Here is a 22,423-nt window from a genome sequence, read left to right as displayed (position 1 = left end):
TTAGAATCCCATGTAGAACGATGGCGGTGAGGGATATTAGAATCCCATGTAGGACGCTGGCGGTGAGGGATGTTAGAATCCCATGTAGGACGCTGGCGGTGAGGGATATTAGAATCCCATGTAGAACGCTGGCAGTGAGGGATAATAGAATCCCATGTAGAACGCTGGCGGTGAGGGATATTAGAATCCCATGTAGAACGATGGTGGTGAGGGATATTAGAATCCCATGTAGAACGCTGGCGGTGAGGGATATTAGAATCCCATGTAGGACGCTGGCGGTGAGGGATATTAGAATCCCATGTAGAACGCTGGCGGTGAGGGATATTAGAATCCCATGTAGAACGCTGGTGGTGAGGGATATTAGAATCCCATGTAGGACGCTGGCGGTGAGGGATATTAGAATCCCATGTAGAACGCTGGCGGCGAGGGATATTAGAGTCCCATGTAGAACGCTGGCGGTGAGGGATATTAGAATCCCATGTAGGACGCTGGCGGTGAGGGATATTAGAATCCCATGTAGGACGCTGGCGGTGAGGGATGTTAGAATCCCATGTAGAACGCTGGCGGTGAGGGATATTAGAATCCCATGTAGGACGCTGGCGGTGAGGGATGTTAGAATCCCATGTAGAACGCTGGCGGTGAGGGATATTAGAATCCCATGTAGAACGCTGGCGGTGAGGGATATTAGAATCCCATGTAGAACGCTGGCGGTGAGGGATATTAGTGGTGAACGGCAAAAACAACTCAGGAAGGCAAGACTCTTCCGTTCCCTCGTCTCAGTCTGACTGATAATAACACACACAGCCAGAGATCACATCCCTGGACCCCACACCATCACCAATACTATTACATCCCTGGACCCCACACCATTACCAATACCATGACATCCACCTGGACCCCACACCATCACCAATACCATGACATCCACCTGGACCCTACACCATCACCAATACCATGACATCCACCTGGACCCTACACCATCACCAATACCATGACATCCCTGGACCCTACACCATCACCAATACCATGACATCCACCTGGACCCTACACCATCACCAATACCATGACATCCACCTGGACCCCACACCATTACCAATGCCATGACATCCACCTGGACCCTACACCATCACCAATACCATGACATCCACCTGGACCCCACACCATCACCAATACCATGACATCCACCTGGACCTCACACCATCACCAATACCATGACATCCCTGGACCCCACACCATCACCAATACCATGACATCCACCTGGACCCTACACCATCACCAATACCATGACATCCACCTGGACCCCACACCATCACCAATACCATGACATCCCTGGACCCCACACTATCACCAATACCATGACATCCACCTGGACCCTACACCATCACCAATACCATGACATCCACCTGGACCCTACACCATCACCAATACCATGACATACACCTGGACCCTACACCATCACCAATACCATGACATCCCTGGACCCTACACCATCACCAATACCATGACATCCACCTGGACCCTACACCATCACCAATACCATGACATCCACCTGGACCCCACACCATCACCAATACCATGACATCCCTGGACCCCACACCATCACCAATACCATGACATCCACCTGGACCCTACACCATCACCAATACCATGACATCCACCTGGACCCTACACCATCACCAATACCATGACATCCACCTGGACCCTACACCATCACCAATACCATGACATCCCTGGACCCTACACCATCACCAATACCATGACATCCACCTGGACCCTACACCATCACCAATACCATGACATCCACCTGGACCCCACACCATCACCAATACCATGACATCCACCTGGACCCTACACCATCACCAATACCATGACATCCACCTGGACCTCACACCATCACCAATACCATGACATCCCTGGACCCCACACCATCACCAATACCATGACATCAACTTGGACCCTACACCATCACCAATACCATGACATCCACCTGGACCCCACACCATCACCAATACCATGACATCCCTGGACCCCACACCATCACCAATACCATGACATCCACCTGGACCCTACACCATCACCAATACCATGACATCCACCTGGACCCTACACCATCACCATCACCATGACATCCACCTGGACCCTACACCATCACCAATACCATGACATCCATCTGGACCCTACACCATCACCAATACCATGACATCCACCTGGACCCTACACCATCACCAATACCATGACATCCACCTGGACCCCACACCATCACCAATACCATGACATCCACCTGGACCCTACACCATCACCAATACCATGACATCCACCTGGACCTCACACCATCACCAATACCATGACATCCCTGGACCCCACACCATCACCAATACCATGACATCAACCTGGACCCTACACCATCACCAATACCATGACATCCACCTGGACCCCACACCATCACCAATACCATGACATCCCTGGACCCCACACCATCACCAATACCATGACATCCACCTGGACCCTACACCATCACCAATACCATGACATCCACCTGGACTCTACACCATCACCAATACCATGACATCCACCTGGACCCCACACCATCACCAATACCATGACATCCACCTGGACCCCACACCATCACCAATACCACGACATCCACCTGGACCCTACACCATCACCAATACCATGACATCCCTGGACCCTACACCATCACCATCACCATGACATCCACCTGGACCCTACACCATCACCAATACCATGACATCCCTGGACCCTACACCATCACCAATACCATGACATCCACCTGGACCCCACACCATCACCAATACCATGACATCCACCTGGACCCTACACCATCACCAATACCATGACATCCCTGGACCCTACACCATCACCAATACCATGACATCCACCTGGACCCTACACCATCACCAATACCATGACATCCCTGGACCCTACACCATCACCAATACCACGACATCCACCTGGACCCCACACCATCACCAATACCAGGACATCCCTGGACCCTACACCATCACCAATACCATGACATCCACCTGGACCCCACACCATCACCAATACCATGACATCCACCTGGACCCTACACCATCACCAATACCATGACATCCACCTGGACCCTACACCATCACCAATACCATGACATCCACCTGGACCCTACACCATCACCAATACCATGACATCCACCTGGACCCTACACCATCACCAATACCATGACATCCACCTGGACCCTACACCATCACCAATACCATGACATCCACCTGGACCCTACACCATCACCAATACCAGGACATCCCTGGACCCTACACCATCACCAATACCATGACATCCACCTGGACCCCACAGCATCACCAATACCATGACATCCACCTGGACCCTACACCATCACCATTACATCCACCTGGACCCTACACCATCACCAATACCATGACATCCACCTGGACCCTACACCATCACCAATACCATTACATCCACCTGGACCCCACACCATCACCAATTGAAGGACATCCACCTGGACCCTACACCATCACCAATACCATGACATCAGCCTGGACCCTACACTATCACCAATACCATGACATCCACCTGGACACTACACCATCACCAATACCATGACATCCCTGGACCCTACACCATCACCAATACCATGACATCCACCTGGACCCCACACCATCACCAATACCATGACATCCACCTGGACCCTACACCATCACCAATACCATGACATCCACCTGGACCCTACACCATCACCAATACCATGACATCCCTGGACCCCACACCATCACCAATACCATGACATCCATCTGGACCCTACACCATCACCAATACCATGACATCCACCTGTACCCTACACCATCACCAATACCATGACATCCACATGGACTCTACACCATCACCAATACCATGACATCCACCTGGACCCTACACCATCACCAATACCATGACATCCACCTGGACTCTACACCATCACCAATACCATGACATCCACCTGGACCCTACACCATCACCAATACCATGACATCCCTGGACCCTACACCATCACCAATACCATGACATCCCTGGACCCCACACCATCACCAATACCATGACATCCACCTGGACCCCACACCATCACCAATACCATGACATCCACCTGGACCCTACACCATCACCAATACCATGACATCCCTGGACCCTACACCATCACCAATACCATGACATCCCTGGACCCTACACCATCACCAATACCATGACATCCCTGGACCCCACACCATCACCAATACCATGACATCCACCTGGACCCTACACCATCACCAATACCATGACATCCACCTGGACCCCACACCATCACCAATAACATGACATCAGCCTGGACCCCACACCATCACCAATAACATGACATCCACCTGGACCCTACACCATCACCAATACCATGACATCCACCTAGACCCCACACCATCACCAATACCATGACATCCCTGGACCCTACACCATCACCAATACCATGACATCCCTGGACCCTACACCATCACCAATACCATGACATCCACCTGGACCCTACACCATCACCAATACCATGACATCCACCTGGACCCTACACCATCACCAATACCATGACATCCACCTGGACCAAACACCATCACCAATACCATGACATACACCTGGACCCCACACCATCACCAATACCATGACATCCACCTGGACCCCACACCATCACCAATACCATGACATCCACCTGGACCCTACACCATCACCAATACCATGACATCCACCTGGACCCTACACCATCACCAATACCATGACATCCACCTGGACCCTACACCATCACCAATACCATGACATCCACCTGGACCCTACACCATCACCAATACCATGACATCCACCTGGACCCTACACCATCACCAATACCATGACATCCACCTGGACCCTACACCATCACCAATACCATGACATCCACCTGGACCCTACACCATCACCATGACATCCACCTGGACCCCACACCATCACCATGACATCCACCTGGACCCCACACCATCACCAATACCATGACATACACCTGGACCCTACACCATCACCAATACCATGACATCCACCTGGACCCCACACCTTCACCAATACCATGACATCTCTGGACCCTACACCATCACCAATACCATGACATCCACCTGGACCCTACACCATCACCATGACATCCACCTGGACCCTACACCATCACCATGACATCCACCTGGACCCCACACCATCACCAATACCATGACATACACCTGGACCCTACACCATCACCAATACCATGACATCCACCTGGACCCCACACCTTCACCAATACCATGACATCTCTGGACCCTACACCATCACCAATACCATGACATCCACCTGGACCCTACACCATCACCAATACCATGACATCCACCTGGACCCCACACCATCACCAATACCATGACATCCACCTGGACCCTACACCATCACCAATACCATGACATCCACCTGAACCCCACACCATCACCAATACCGTGACATCCCCCTGGACCCTACACCATCACCAATACCATGACATCCACCTGGAGCAGTAGGGGTTACACTAGCTCTACCTCGCTCCTCCCCTGTCCTTCCTCCCTTATCTCTATCTCCCTCCTCCCCTGTCCATCCTCCCTTATCTCTATCTCCCTCATCCTCTGTCCCTCCTCCCTTATCTCTACCTCCATCCTCCCCTGTCCTTCCTCCCTTATCTGTACCTCCATCCTCCCCTGTCCATCCTCCCTTATCTCTACCTTCCTTCTCCCCTATCCCTCCTCCCTTATCTCTATCTCCCTCCTCCCCTGTCCCACCTCCCTTATCTATATCTCCCTCCTCCCCTGTCCCATCTCCCTTATCTCTACCTCCCTCCTCCCCTGTCCATCCTCCCTTATCTCTACCTCCCTTCGCCCCTGTCCATCCTCCCTTATCTATATCTCCCTCCTCCCCTGTCCCACCTCCCTTATCTGTACCTCCATCCTCCCCTGTCCATCCTCCCTTATCTCTACCTCCCTCCTCCCCTGTCCATCCTCCCTTATCTCTACCTCCCTCCTCCCCTGTCCCTCCTCCCTTATCTCTATCTCCCTCCTCCCCTGTCCCTCCTCCCTTATCTCTATCTCCCTCCTCCCCTGTCCCTCCTCCCTTATCTATATATCCCTCATCCCCTGTCCCTCCTCCCTTATCTATATCTCCCTCCTCCCCTGTCCCTCCTCCCTTATCTCTACCTCCCTCCTCCCCTGTCCTTCCTCCCTTATCTATATCTCCCTCCTCCCCTGTCCCACCTCCCTTATCTCTATCTCCCTCCTCCCCTGTCCCTCCTCCCTTATCTCTACCTCCCGCCTCCCCTGTCCCTCCTCCCTTATCTATATTTCCCTCCGCCCCTGTCCCTCCTCCCTTATCTCTATCTCCCTCCTCCCCTGTCCCACCTCCCTTATCTCTATCTCCCTCCTCCCCTGTCCCACCTCCCTTATCTATATCTCCCTCCTCCCCTGTCCCTCCTCCCTTATCTCTACCTCCCTCCTCCCCTGTCATTCCTCCCTTATCTCTACCTCCCTCCTACCCTGTCCCACCTCCCTATCTCTATCTCCCTCCTCCCCTGTCCCTCCTCCCTTATCTCTACCTCCCTCCTCCCCTGTCCTTCCTCCCTTATCTCTATCTCCCTCCTCCCCTGTCCCACCTCCCTTATCTATATCTCCCTCCTCCCCTGTCCCTCCTCCCTTATCTATATCTCCCTCCTCCCCTGTCCCTCCTCCCTTATCTCTACCTCCCTCCTCCCCTGTCCTTCCTCCATTATCTATATCTCCCTCCTCCCCTGTCCTTACTCCCTTATCTGTACCTCCATCCTCCCCTACCTCTACCTCCCTTCTCCCAATGTCCCTCCTCCCTTATCTCTACCTCCCTTCTCTCCTGTCCCTCCTCCCTTATCTATATCTCCCTCCTCCCCTGTCCCTCCTCCCTTATCTATATCTCCCTCCTCCCCTGTCCCTCCTCCCTTATCTCTACATTCATCCTCCCCTACCTCTACCTCCCTTCCCCCCATGTCCCTCTTCCCCTACCTCTACCTCCCTCTGTCTGTTTTACCTCTCTCCCTTCCTTCTAGCCCTCCCTCCTGCCACCTCACTCTCGCTCCCCCTACCTCCTCTTTCCCTCCCTCAATCCTTCCTTCCCCGCATCTCTCCCTCTTTCCCTTCATCCTTCCATCTCTTCATGTAATAAAGCAGCGGCAGCAGCAGAGAAGTGTTAATGCGGCCTCCAGCCCTCAGGCTGTTTCCATTCAACTAATTCAACTAACACACACACACACACACACACACACACACACACACACACACACACACACACACACACACACACACACACACACACACACACACACACACACACACACACACACACACACACACACACACACACACACACATTGCACTGTCTCTGAGGGCAGCCCGCTTCAGTATGAGTGGTAGTGACACCTCTCCCCTGTACCCCCAGGCCAAGGCCCAAGCCAGCTGCCCTCCTGTCCTCCTCAACCCCCCTGATGCCCACACAGTGCCCAGCCAGGATCTAGGGAAGGAAGCAGAGCTTGTGGGCAATGGCATTGGACAAGCACCAGACATATATCCAGTAGAGGAGGTTAAACATCCCCTGATCTTTCCTCCCATCTCCTCTGTTCTATAGTCTGTCTGTCTGTCTGTCTGTCTGTCTGTCTGTCTGTCTGGCTGGCTGGCTGGCTGGCTGGCTCTCTTCCACCCCCTCCCCCTCTCTCTCTCCCCCTCTCTGTTTCTCTCTGTCTCTCCCTCTCCCCCTTTCTCTGTCTCTCTCCCTCTCTCTCTCTGTCTCTCTCTCTTCTTTGCCCTAGGGCTGAAGGTCCATAGAGGAGCATGATCCCCGGTGGTGGTCTGGTGTTGTCTGCCTGTCACCTCACATCACTGCTGTTGGGACACTGACAGCTTCTGTTTATCATCACGTGGTTCAAGGTGTAAAAATAACGCATCTTAATATAACAGTGTGGTAAACCAATCTAATACAGCCTTTTTTTTTAATTTAGATGACAAAAGGTGTTGCCATGTTCTCTTGTTGCAGGCTTTCAGCTTTACATTTATTTGTGACATAAGCCGGGAACACATTCGACTTCCACCTAGTGAGGTAGAATGGATTAATGGATTAATTCCTGGAGAGATGTCAGATGCACCCTCTGACTAAGCACTTTCTTGGAGAAAGTTCATTCATTTGTCTTGCTATTTAGATGTTTGCTAGGGCCAGAAAGATGCAGAGATAGCAGCTGTTGGAACAACCTAAAGACATCTTGCTATTTTACTCCAGAATCATGCCAGCCTACAGATGTAGGATCTTACTTTGATCACTCTTATGTTGCTGAGGCTTCTAAAGTTTGTAATTTCCACTTTGAAATTTCAGACTTGATTTGCCCTGACGAAAAATGTGTCAATCCCTACAAAACATTTCCATTGATTATAATCCATATAATAATTCACATTTCCTGTTGATGCAGGATTATTTTCTTGTTGTAGCAAACTGGCTCAAATTAAGACCCTACATATGTAGGTGTAGTCTACCTGCCTGGCTATGGCATTGTTAAGTGACTGCTGCTTTCTCACATGAAGCCAAAAAGGAGGGGATTCTTCTCTAATATAATTTAAAACTTTAAACTACACATGTAATATCTTAATTTGATCACTCTGTTTTTGCAGAAAATGTTCCTGCACCACAGGAAATTCAAAATCAAATTGTATTTTACTCCTGATGTCACGACTTCAACCGAGGCAGGCTCTCCTTCCCGTTCGGGTGGCGTTCGGCGGTCGTCGTCACCAGCCTACTAGCTGCCACTGACTCTTTTTCCTCCCCCCTCCTTATGTGTTTATTTGTTACACCTGTGTTCAGTTAAGTGGGTAATTAGTATGGCTTTATTTGTCAGCCAGCCCGTAGGCGTCTTTGTGCGGGATTGTTACTTTGTATACCTTTTGGATTTCGGGAGTGGAGATTATATTTGTGGACTGGGATTGTTGCTCGTGTCGTTGGACCGTATTGTATGTGCACCCAGTTCGTCCGTGTTGGACATTTGTGTTGGACTGTTGGGGATTAAAAGGACTCAACTTATTTAAGCTCTGCTGTCTCCTGCGTTTGACTTCGCACCCCCCGACACCCAGGTCATTACACTTGAGAGGAAACTGGTCAAATTAAGATCCGATATCTGTACAAACACAAACTAGACACCAAGCCTGCTGTAAACTCAGCAAAAAAAGAAACGTCACTTTTTCAGGACCCTGTCTTTCAAAGATAATTCATAAAAATGCTAATAACTTCACAAATCGCAAACAATTAATGAACCAGCACCTGGGGAACGGTCGTTAAACACTAACAGCTTACAGACGGTAGGCAATTAAGGTCACAGTTATGAAAACTTAGGACACTAAAGAGGCCTTTCTACTGACTGAAAAACACCAAAAGAAAGAAGCCCAGGGTCCCTGCTCATCTGCGTGAACGTGCCTTAGGCATGCTGCAAGGAGGCATAAGGACTGCAGATGTGGCAAGGGCAATAAATTGCTATGTCTCTACTGTGAGAAGAACAGCTGATCATCCTCGCAGTAGCAGACCACGTGTAACAACACCTGCACAGGATCGGTACATCTGAACATCACACCTGCGGGACAGGTACAGGATGGCAACAACAACTGCCCGAGTTACACCAGGAACGCACAATCCCTCCATCAATGCTCAGACTGTCCGCAATAGGCTGAGAGAGGCTGGACCAAGGCCTGTACTCTGGAGCGGGACCGATTTGGAGGTGGAGGGTCCGTCATAGTCTGGGGCGGTGTGTCACAGCATCATCGGACTGAGCTTGTTGTCATTGCAGGCAATCTCCAAGCTGTGCGTTACAGGGAAGATATCCTCCTCCCTCATGTCGTACTCTTCCTGTAGGCTCATCCTGACACGACCCTCCAGCATGACAATGCCACCAGCCATACTGCTCGTTCTGTGCGTGATTTCCTGCAAGACAGAAATGTCAGTGTTCTGCCATGGCCAGCAAGGAAACCGGATCTCAATCCCATTGAGCACATCTGGGACCTGTTGGATCGGAGGGTGAGGCTAGGGCCATTCCCCCCAGAAATGTCCGGGAACTTTCAGGTGCCTTGGTGGAAGAGTGGGGTAACATCTCATAGCAAGAACTGGCACATCTGGTGCAGTCCATGAGGAGATGCACTGCAGTACTTAATGCAGCTGGTGGCCACACCAGATACTGACTGTTTGATTTTGACCCCCCCCCCCCTTTGTTCAGGGACATATTATTCAATTTCTGTTAGTCACATGTCTGTGGAACTTGTTCAGTTTATGTCTCAGTTGTTGAATCTTGTTATGTTCATACAAATATTTACACATGTTAAGTTTGCTGAAAATAAACTCTGTTGACAGTGAAAGGACGTTTCTTTTTTTGCTGAGTTTAGTTCCACAGGGACGACTCCAAATCAATACCAACTAGACACCAAGGGACGTAGAGCGTGTTGTAGTTCCACAGGGACGTAGAGCCTGTTGTAGTTCCACAGGGACGTTGAGCCTGTTATAGTTCCACAGGGACGTAGAGCCTGTTGTAATTCCACAGGGACGTTGAGCCTGTTGTAGTTCCACAGGGATGTAGAGCCTGTTATAGTTCCACAGGGACGTTGAGCCTGTTGTAGTTCCACAGGGACGTTGGGCCTGTTGTAGTTCCACAGGGACGTAGAGCCTGCTATAGTTCCACAGGGACGTAGAGCCTGTTGTAATTCCACAGGGACGTTGAGCCTGTTGTAGTTCCACAGGGACGTTGAGCCTGTTATAGTTCCACAGGGACGTAGAGCCTGTTGTAGTTCCACAGGGACGTAGAGCCTGTTGTAGTTCCACAGGGACGTTGAGCCTGTTGTAGTTCCACAGGGACGTTGAGCCTGTTGTAGTTCCACAGGGACGTTGAGCCTGTTGTAGTTCCACAGGGACGTTGAGCCTGTTGTAGTTCCACAGGGACGTTGAGCCTGTTGTAGTTCCACAGGGACGTAGAGCCTGTTGTAGTTCCACAGGGACGTAGAGCCTGTTGTAGTTCCACAGGGACGTTGAGCCTGTTGTAGTTCCACAGGGACGTTAAGCCTGTTATAGTTCCACAGGGACGTTGAGCCTGTTGTAGTTCCACAGGGACGTAGAGCCTGTTGTAGTTCAACAGGGACGTAGAGCCTGTTATAGTTCCACAGGGACGTTAAGCCTGTTATAGTTCCACAGGGACGTTGAGCCTGTTATAGTTCCACAGGGACGTAGAGCCTGTTATAGTTCCACAGGGACGTTGAGCCTGTTATAGTTCCACAGGGACGTTGAGCCTGTTGTAATTCCACAGGGACGTTGAGCCTGTTGTAGTTCCACAGGGACGTTGAGCCTGTTGTAGTTCCACAGGGACGTAGAGCCTGTTGTAATTCCACAGGGATGTAGAGCCTGTTGTAGTTCCACAGGGACGTTGAGCCTGTTGTAGTTCCACAGGAACATAGAGCCTGTTGTAGTTCCACAGGGGTAGAGCCTGTTATAGTTCCACAGGGACGTAGAGCCTGTTGTAGTTCCACAGGGACGTTGAGCCTGTTGTAGTTCCACAGGGACGTTGAGCCTGTTGTAGTTCCACAGGGACGTTGAGCCTGTTGTAGTTCCACAGGGACGTTGAGCCTGTTGTAGTTCCACAGGGACGTAGAGCCTGTTGTAGTTCCACAGGGACGTTGAGCCTGTTGTAGTTCCACAGGGACGTTGAGCCTGTTGTAGTTCCACAGGGACGTTGAGCCTGTTGTAGTTCCACAGGGAAGTTGAGCCTGTTGTAGTTCCACAGGGACGTTGAGCCTGTTATAGTTCCACAGGGACGTAGAGCCTGTTGTAGTTCCACAGGGACGTTGAGCCTGTTGTAGTTCCACGGGGACGTAGAGCCTGTTGTAGTTCCACAGGGACATAGAGCCTGTTGTAGTTCCACAGGGACGTTGAGCCTGTTGTAGTTCCACAGGGACGTAGAGCCTGTTGTAGTTCCACAGGGACATTGAGTGTGTTGTAATTCCACAGGGACGACTCCAAATCCAATTCATTTGTATCGTTATTACATTCTCTTGATCTAATACTTCCACATAACAACACAACACACTGACAAGGTAAAGCCTGCAATATTTTTTAATCAGATATTACAACCAAATTTGGAATACTCCTAACTAATTATTCCATGACGCAGCATGTTTAAATTGCTAACCCAGGAAGGATATGAAGAGGGTAGATTGCTTTCTCTGTATAATGGCCTTAGAGGATGAAATGAATTTACATTAGAAACATGAAAGAAGAACAAGATGGTCTGTTTCCCTCACTTTCATGTTTACTAACCGGAGAGAGACTGAAGAGAGGAAGAGAGAGAGAGAGAGAGAGAGAGGGAGAGAGAAAGAGAGGAAGAGAGAGAAGAGAGGAAGAGATAGATAAAGACGAAAGAGAGAGAGAGGAGAGAGAGAAAGAGAGAGAGAGAGAGAAAGACAGAAAGAGAGAGAGAGAGAGAGAGAGAGAGAGAGAGAGAGAGAGAGAGAGAGAGAGAGAGAGAGAGAGAGAAGGAGGAGGGAAAGTGCGAGTGACTGAAAAACAACTTCCTTCACATTTTATTTGGTGCCTTCCACAACCTATTAAAGCTGTAATAATGTTATGAAATTGAATTTAAGAAGTATCTGACCATTTCATCTGTGTTCAAAACACAATACAGATCCACAAAGCAGCCAGAGGCAGACTCAGACACTGTCTGTCTGTCTGTCTGTCTGTCTGTCTGTCTGTCTGTCTGTCTGTCTGTCTGCCTGTCTGCCTGTCTGCCTGTCTGTCTGTCTGTCTGTCTGTCTGTCTGCCTGCCTGTCTGCCTGTCTGTCTCCCACACTAAGAGGAGGGATCTGCAGAGAGTATCTAGAGAGTGAGAGAAAGAAAGAAAGAAAGAGAGAGAGAGAGGTAGAGGTCCCGGTGTAAATACACACTGGTTGAATCAACGTTGTTTGCACGTCACGTTGAATTGACGTTACAAACACAAACACACACACATGCAAATGCGTGCATATGCACACACACGCACACACAAACACACACACACACACACAAATGCGTGCACATGCACACACACACACACACACACACACACACACACACACGTGAAAACATGCACACACACATACATACTGTACATACCCACACAACCCCAGAATAGAGGCAGCCCTACAGTACATACCCACACAACCCCAGTATAGAGGCAGTCCTACAGTACATACCCACACAACCCCAGTATAGAGGCAGGCCTACAGTACATACACACACAACCCCAGTATAGAGGCAGCCCTACAGTACATACCCACACAACCCCAGTATAGAGGCAGTCCTACAGTACATACCCACACAACCCCAGTATAGAGGCAGGCCTACAGTACATACACACACAACCCCAGTATAGAGGCAGCCCTACAGTACATACACACACAACCCCAGTATAGAGGCAGCCCTACAGTACATACCCACACAACCCCAGAATAGAGGCAGCCCTACAGTACATACCCACACAACCCCAGAATAGAGGCAGCCCTACAGTACATACCCACACAACCCCAGTATAGAGGCAGCCCTACAGTACATACCCACACAACCCCAGTATAGAGGCAGCCCTACAGTACATACCCACACAACCCCAGTATAGAGGCAGGCCTACAGTACATACCCACACAGCCCCAGTATAGAGGCAGCCCTACAGTACATACCCACACAACCCCAGTATAGAGGCAGCCCTACAGTACATACCCACACAACCCCAGTATAGAGGCAGCCCTACTGTACATACCCACACAACCCCAGTATAGAGGCAGCCCTACAGTACATACCCACACAACCCCAGTATAGAGGCAGCCCTACTGTACATACCCACACAACCCCAGTATAGAGGCAGCCCTAAGGTACATACCCACACAACCCCAGTATAGAGGCAGCCCTAAGGTACATACCCACACAACCCCAGTATAGAGGCAGTCCTACAGTACATACCCACACAACCCCAGTATAGAGGCAGCCCTACAGTACATACCCACACAACCCCAGTATAGAGGCAGGCCTACAGTACATACCCACACAGCCCCAGTATAGAGGCAGCCCTACAGTACATACCCACACAACCCCAGTATAGAGGCAGCCCTACAGTACATACCCACACAACCCCAGTATAGAGGCAGCCCTACTGTACATACCCACACAACCCCAGTATAGAGGCAGCCCTACAGTACATACCCACACAACCCCTGTATAGAGGCAGCCCTACAGTACATACCCACACAACCCCAGTATAGAGGCAGCCCTACAGTACATACCCACACAACCCCAGTATAGAGGCAGCCCTACAGTACATACCCACACAACCCCAGTATAGAGGCAGCCCTACTGTACATACCCACACAACCCCAGTATAGAGGCAGGCCTACAGTATATACACACACAACCCCAGTATAGAGGCAGCCCTACAGTACATACCCACACAACCCCAGTATAGAGGCAGCCCTACTGTACATACCCACACAACCCCAGTATAGAGGCAGCCCTAAGGTACATACCCACACAACCCCAGTATAGAGGCAGCCCTACAGTACATACCCACACAACCCCAGTATAGAGGCAGCCCTACTGTACATACCCACACAACCCCAGTATAGAGGCAGCCCTAAGGTACATACCCACACAACCCCAGTATAGAGGCAGTCCTACAGTACATACCCACACAACCCCAGTATAGAGGCAGCCCTACTGTACATACCCACACAACCCCAGTATAGAGGCAGTCCTACAGTACATACCCACACAACCCCAGTATAGAGGCAGCCCTAAGGTACATACCCACACAACCCCAGTATAGAGGCAGGCCTACAGTACATACCCACACAACCCCAGTATAGAGGCAGCCCTACTGTACATACCCACACAACCCCAGTATAGAGGCAGCCCTACAGTACATACCCACACAACCCCAGTATAGAGGCAGCCCTACAGTACATACCCACACAACCCCAGTATAGAGGCAGCCCTACAGTACATACCCACACAACCCCAGTATAGAGGCAGCCCTACAATACATACCCACACAACCCCAGTATAGAGGCAGCCCTACAGTACATACCCACACAGCCCCAGTATAGAGGCAGCCCTAAGGTACATACCCACACAACCCCAGTATAGAGGCAGCCCTACAGTACATACCCACACAACCCCAGTATAGAGGCAGCCCTACAGTACAGCGGTGGAGCAAAGATCCTAAGCTCATAGTGACGGAGATAATTGAGGTCAGGATGTCAACGACGGTGTGACTCCTCCACTCACATCTAGAATATTCTCCTCACAGCCAGTCAGCCATCTCTCTCTGTCTACAGGCTTTTATTATGCACGCAAACGTGAGAGATAAACTAGAGAGAGAGAGAGAGAGAGACCCCACTAATAAAGCACAGGGGATGGAGGGAGTAAAGAAAGGGAGAGAGAGAAAGACATCCATTCTACCAGCCCAAATAATCACTATGAATTTGATATTAAAATACCGTCTCTATTCTTGGACTTGATGATGGTTTGATCCTCACAGCGACTACCTCTCTATGTTTCCGTGGTTCCTCCAGATCCTGTAACACCAGTAACAGCTGACCTCAGTGTTGTTTCATCCCTCCTGGCCTGTTGGCATGGTGCTCTCCTCCAGAAACATCCTCCTTTAGTTTGGATTGTATAATGACTTCTGTTCTGATTAATCTAACATGGTTTCTGTTCTGATTAATCTAACATGGTTTCTGTTCTGGTTAATCTAACATGGTTTCTGTTCTGATTAATCTAACATGGTTTCTGTTCTGGTTAATATAACATGGTTTCTGTTCTGGTTAATATAACATGGTTTCTGTTCTGATTAATCTAACATGGCTTCTGTTCTGATTAATCTAACATGGTTTCTGTTCTGATTAATCTAACATGGTTTCTGTTCTGATTAATCTAACATGGTTTCTGTTCTGATTAATCTAACATGGTTTCTGTTCTGATTAATATAACATGGTTTCTGTTCTGATTAATATGACATGGTTTCTGACAATATGTTCCTGCTCCCCGTGTCCCTCCCCTCCCATTGAGCAGGTGGTGCCGTGGGATTTATCTAAGATGTTCACCAGGTGTAAGGAGGGCTATCAGCCTCAATGCACTCACTATTTTACTGTGTGTGGGGGGGGGGAGAGGGCAGACTCAGTGAGCATAGCATTGCGATTGAGAAAGGCCGCCATCGGCAGACCAGCCTCTCAAGAGAAGACAGGCTAAGTGCACACTGCCCACAAAATAAGGTGGAAACCGAGCTGCACTTCCTAACCTCCTGCCAAATGTATGACCATATTAGAGACACATATTTCCCCCAGATCACACAGATCCACAAAGAATTCGAAAACAAAACAAATCTCACTTGCTTTGGCAAAGTAAACACGTTTCCCCATGCCAAGGAAACCCTTAAATTGAAAACGAAATTGAGAGAGAGAGAGAGAGACAGAGAGAGAGAGAGAGAGAGAGAGAGAGAGAGAGAGAGAGAGAGAGAGAGAGAGACAGAGAGAGAGAGAGAGACAGAGAGAGAGAGAGACAGAGAGAGACAGAGACAGAGAGAGAGACAGAGAGAGAGAGAGAGAGAGATAGAGAGAGAGAGAGACAGAGACAGAGACAGAGACAGAGAGAGACAGAGAGAGAGAGAGAGAGAGAGAGAGAGAGAGAGAGAGAGAGAGAGAGAGAGAGAGAGACAGAGAGAGAGAGACAGAGACAGAGAGAGAGAGAGAGAGAGAGAGAGAGAGATAGAGAGAGAGAGAGAGAGAGAGAGAGACAGAGACAGAGACAGAGAGAGACAGAGAGACAGAGACAGAGACAGAGACAGAGACAGAGACAGAGACAGAGACAGAGACAGAGACAGAGACAGAGACAGACAGAGACAGATTTTTATTGTTTATTTGACTTTTGTATATTATCTACCTCACTTGCTTTGGCAATGTTAACACATGTTTCCCATGCCAATAAAGCCCCTTGAATTGAATTGAATTGAATTGAGAGAGAGAGAGAGAGAGAGAGAGAGAGAGAGAGAGAGAGAGAGAGAGAGAGAGAGAGAGAGAGAGAGAGAGACAGAGAGACAGAGAGACAGAGAGAGAAATGCATGTATGTCCTGTTATAATGAGCAGAGAGAAGGATATCCATCCTCACTGTGAGGCGCAGTACTAGATGGTTGGGCTGCTGTTGCTAAGAAAACATAATACGACTGAACTAAAGGAGCCTGATCGTAGCAACAGTATTATGGGATGTTGAACACACTGTCCAGTACTAATCTCAGGTCTGAAGGAACCTGATCGTACTGTAGCAACAGTATTATGGGATGTTCAACACACTGTCCAGTACTAATCTCAGGTCTGAAGGAACCTGATCGTAGCAACAGTATTATGGGATGTTCAACACACTGTCCAGTACTAATCTCAGGTCTGAAGGAACCTGATCGTAGCAACAGTATTATGGGATGTTGAACACACTGTCCAGTACTAATCTCAGGGCTGATATGTGGTTGTGTCCATGCCAGATGTGGTTAGATGGTTGAAGGTAGTGGAAGACTGGTTTGTTAGTCCAAGCTGTATTAATGAGTAATGCCAGATGTGGTTAGATGGTTGAAGATAGTGGAAGACTGGTTTGTTAGTCCAAGCTGTATTAATGAGTAATGCCAGATGGGGTGAGATGGTTGAAGGTAGTGGAAGACTGGTTTGTTAGTCCAAGCTGTATTAATGAGTAATGCCAGATGGGGTGAGATGGTTGAAGGTAGTGGAAGACTGGTTTGTTAGTCCAGGCTGTATTAATGAGTAATGCCAGATGGGGTGAGATGGTTGAAGGTAGTGGAAGACTGGTTTGTTAGTCCAGGCTGTATTAATGAGTAATGCCAGATGGGGTGAGATGGTTGAAGGTAGTGGAAGACTGGTTTGTTAGTCCAAGCTGTATTACCAGATTACAACCGCCATGGGAACTGGTTGAATATTGGTGAGTATCAGGTCACAACATCAAGCCTCAAAGAAGATGCTGCTACATGATGGAAGTATAGTTTCTGTTCCCTCCACCGTAAAGGAGACATCATACAACATGATGGAAGGATAGTTTCTGTTCCCTCCACCGTAAAGGAGACGTCATACAACACGATGGAAGGATAGTTTCTGTTCCCTCCACCGTAAAGGAGACATCATACAACACGATGGAAGGAGAGTTTCTGTTCCCTCCACCGTAAAGGAGACATCATACAACACGATGGAAGGAGAGTTTCTGTTCCCTCCACCGTAAAGGAGACATCATACAACACGATGGAAGGAGAGTTTCTGTTCCCTCCACCGTAAAGGAGACATCATACAACACGATGGAAGGATAGTTTCTGTTCCCTCCACCGTAAAGGAGACATCATACAACACGATGGAAGGAGAGTTTCTGTTCCCTCCACCGTAAAGGAGACATCATACAACACGATGGACGTATAGTTTCTGTTCCCTCCACCGTAAAGGAGACATCATACAACACGATGGAAGGAGAGTTTCTGTTCCCTCCACCGTAAAGGAGACATCATACAACACGATGGAAGTATAGTTTCTGTTCCCTCCACCGTAAAGGAGACATCATACAACACGATGGAAGGGTAGTTTCTGTTCCCTCCACCGTAAAGGAGACATCATACAACATGATGGAAGGAGAGTTTCTGTTCCCTCCACCGTAAAGGAGACGTCATACAACACGATGGAAGGAGAGTTTCTGTTCCCTCCACCGTAAAGGAGACATCATACAACACGATGGAAGGAGAGTTTCTGTTCCCTCCACCGTAAAGGAGACGTCATACAACACGATGGACGTATAGTTTCTGTTCCCTCCACCGTAAAGGAGACATCATACAACACGATGGAAGGAGAGTTTCTGTTCCCTCCACCGTAAAGGAGACATCATACAACACGATGGAAGGAGAGTTTCTGTTCCCTCCACCGTAAAGGAGACATCATACAACACGATGGAAGGAGAGTTTCTGTTCCCTCCACCGTAAAGGAGACATCATACAACACGATGGAAGGAGAGTTTCTGTTCCCTCCACCGTAAAGGAGACATCATACAACACGATGGAAGGAGAGTTTCTGTTCCCTCCACCGTAAAGGAGACATCATACAACACGATGGAAGGGTAGTTTCTGTTCCCTCCACCGTAAAGGAGACATCATACAACACGATGGAAGGAGAGTTTCTGTTCCCTCCACCGTAAAGGAGACATCATACAACACGATGGAAGGAGAGTTTCTGTTCCCTCCACCGTAAAGGAGACATCATACAACACGATGGAAGGAGAGTTTCTGTTCCCTCCACCGTAAAGGAGACATCATACAACACGATGGAAGGAGAGTTTCTGTTCCCTCCACCGTAAAGGAGACATCATACAACACGATGGAAGGGTAGTTTCTGTTCCCTCCACCGTAAAGGAGACATCATACAACACGATGGAAGGAGAGTTTCTGTTCCCTCCACCGTAAAGGAGACATCATACAACACGATGGAAGGAGAGTTTCTGTTCCCTCCACCGTAAAGGAGACATCATACAACACGATGGAAGGAGAGTTTCTGTTCCCTCCACCGTAAAGGAGACATCATACAACACGATGGAAGGGTAGTTTCTGTTCCCTCCACCGTAAAGGAGACATCATACAACACGATGGAAGGAGAGTTTCTGTTCCCTCCACCGTAAAGGAGACATCATACAACACGATGGAAGGGTAGTTTCTGTTCCCTCCACCGTAAAGGAGACATCATACAACACGATGGAAGGAGAGTTTCTGTTCCCTCCACCGTAAAGGAGACATCATACAACACGATGGAAGGAGAGTTTCTGTTCCCTCCACCGTAAAGGAGACATCATACAACACGATGGAAGTATAGTTTCTGTTCCCTCCACCGTAAAGGAGACGTCATACAACACGATGGAAGTATAGTTTCTGTTCTCTCCACCGTAAAGGAGACATCATACAACACGATGGACGTATAGTTTCTGTTCCCTCCACCGTAAAGGAGACATCATACAACACGATGGAAGGAGAGTTTCTGTTCCCTCCACCGTAAAGGAGACATCATACAACACGATGGAAGGATAGTTTCTGTTCCCTCCACCGTAAAGGAGACATCATACAACACGATGGAAGGAGAGTTTCTGTTCCCTCCACCGTAAAGGAGACATCATACAACACGATGGAAGGGTAGTTTCTGTTCCCTCCACCGTAAAGGAGACATCATACAACACGATGGAAGGAGAGTTTCTGTTCCCTCCACCGTAAAGGAGACATCATACAACACGATGGAAGGAGAGTTTCTGTTCCCTCCACCGTAAAGGAGACATCATACAACACGATGGAAGGAGAGTTTCTGTTCTCTCCACCGTAAAGGAGACATCATACAACACGATGGAAGGGTAGTTTCTGTTCCCTCCACCGTAAAGGAGACATCATACAACACGATGGACGTATAGTTTCTGTTCCCTCCACCGTAAAGGAGACATCATACAACACGATGGAAGGAGAGTTTCTGTTCCCTCCACCGTAAAGGAGACATCATACAACACGATGGAAGGGTAGTTTCTGTTCCCTCCACCGTAAAGGAGACGTCATACAACACGATGGAAGGATAGTTTCTGTTCCCTCCACCGTAAAGGAGACATCATACAACACGATGGAAGGAGAGTTTCTGTTCCCTCCACCGTAAAGGAGATATCATACAACACGATGGAAGGGTAGTTTCTGTTCCCTCCACCGTAAAGGAGACATCATACAACACGATGGAAGGAGAGTTTCTGTTCCCTCCACCGTAAAGGAGACATCATACAACACGATGGAAGGAGAGTTTCTGTTCCCTCCACCGTAAAGGAGACATCATACAACACGATGGAAGGAGAGTTTCTGTTCTCTCCACCGTAAAGGAGACATCATACAACACGATGGAAGGATAGTTTCTGTTCCCTCCACCGTAAAGGAGACATCATACAACACGATGGAAGGGTAGTTTCTGTTCCCTCCACCGTAAGGGAGACATCATACAACACGATGGAAGTATAGTTTCTGTTCCCTCCACCGTAAAGGAGACATCATACAACACGATGGAAGTATAGTTTCTGTTCTCTCCACCGTAAAGGAGACATCATACAACACGATGGAAGTATAGTTTCTGTTCCCTCCACCGTAAAGGAGACATCATACAACACGATGGAAGGAGAGTTTCTGTTCTCTCCACCGTAAAGGAGACATCATACAACACGATGGAAGGGTAGTTTCTGTTCCCTCCACCGTAAAGGAGACATCATACAACATGATGGAAGGAGAGTTTCTGTTCCCTCCACCGTAAAGGAGACATCATACAACACGATGGAAGGAGAGTTTCTGTTCCCTCCACCGTAAAGGAGACATCATACAACACGATGGAAGGAGAGTTTCTGTTCCCTCCACCGTAAAGGAGACATCATACAACACGATGGAAGGAGAGTTTCTGTTCCCTCCACCGTAAAGGAGACATCATACAACACGATGGAAGGAGAGTTTCTGTTCCCTCCACCGTAAAGGAGACATCATACAACACGATGGAAGGAGAGTTTCTGTTCCCTCCACCGTAAAGGAGACATCATACAACACGATGGAAGGAGAGTTTCTGTTCCCTCCACCGTAAAGGAGACATCATACAACACGATGGAAGGAGAGTTTCTGTTCCCTCCACCGTAAAGGAGACATCATACAACAGACTGTAGATTTAACCAAATGTAAAGAATTAACATTTAAACAGATATCATCGACGTCCTCCCCATTGCTGTAGGGTGCAATTACATCGTACAACTCCACCGAGACACCTCTTCACCTCTCTAATCAAACATTTACACCGAGAAGCTCTTTGTAGTAGAATATTTTCCTCTTTTTGTTTTTGGACATAGTTTGCCAACGCCAGCATAAATACTGAGGTGTTATTACAGCTGGTTTGTTGTGTGATGTTCTGAGAGATCTTTCAGTGATTCAGAGAGGAGGGTCATAGGAAGAACAGGAAATAGGCCAGGGACCTTCAATAGATAGATCCTGAACAGTAGGACTGTATGATACATTATAGGGAAACTTCAAAGGAACTCTGCCACTCATATTATTTGGGTTATTAACAGGGAATTTAGGATATTCCATTGTTATAGTCAGGGGTTATTTATAGGGAATTTAGGATATTCCATTGTTATAGTCAGGGGTTATTAATAGGGAATTTAGGATATTCCATTGTTATAGTCAGGGGTTATTAATAGGGAATTTAGGATATTCCATTGTTATTGTCAGGGGTTATTTACAGGGAATTTAGGAATTTCCATTGTGCAT

The 22,423-nt window shown here is 48.6% G+C and overlaps 1 protein-coding gene across 1 annotated transcript in view; it reads right to left on the bottom strand.

Moving 5' to 3' along the window:
• LOC129864859 (thyrotropin-releasing hormone-degrading ectoenzyme-like) overlaps window positions 1-22,423 on the bottom strand; it is a gene marked incomplete in the record, with an annotated part of 320,531 nt that overhangs the window by 21,176 nt on the left and 276,932 nt on the right.

The sequence above is a fragment of the Salvelinus fontinalis genome, chromosome 11 (genome assembly GCF_029448725.1).
Source record: "Salvelinus fontinalis isolate EN_2023a chromosome 11, ASM2944872v1, whole genome shotgun sequence".
NCBI classification, from domain to species: Eukaryota; Metazoa; Chordata; class Actinopteri; order Salmoniformes; family Salmonidae; genus Salvelinus; species Salvelinus fontinalis.
This window is presented reverse-complemented; position numbering and strand designations above follow the sequence as displayed.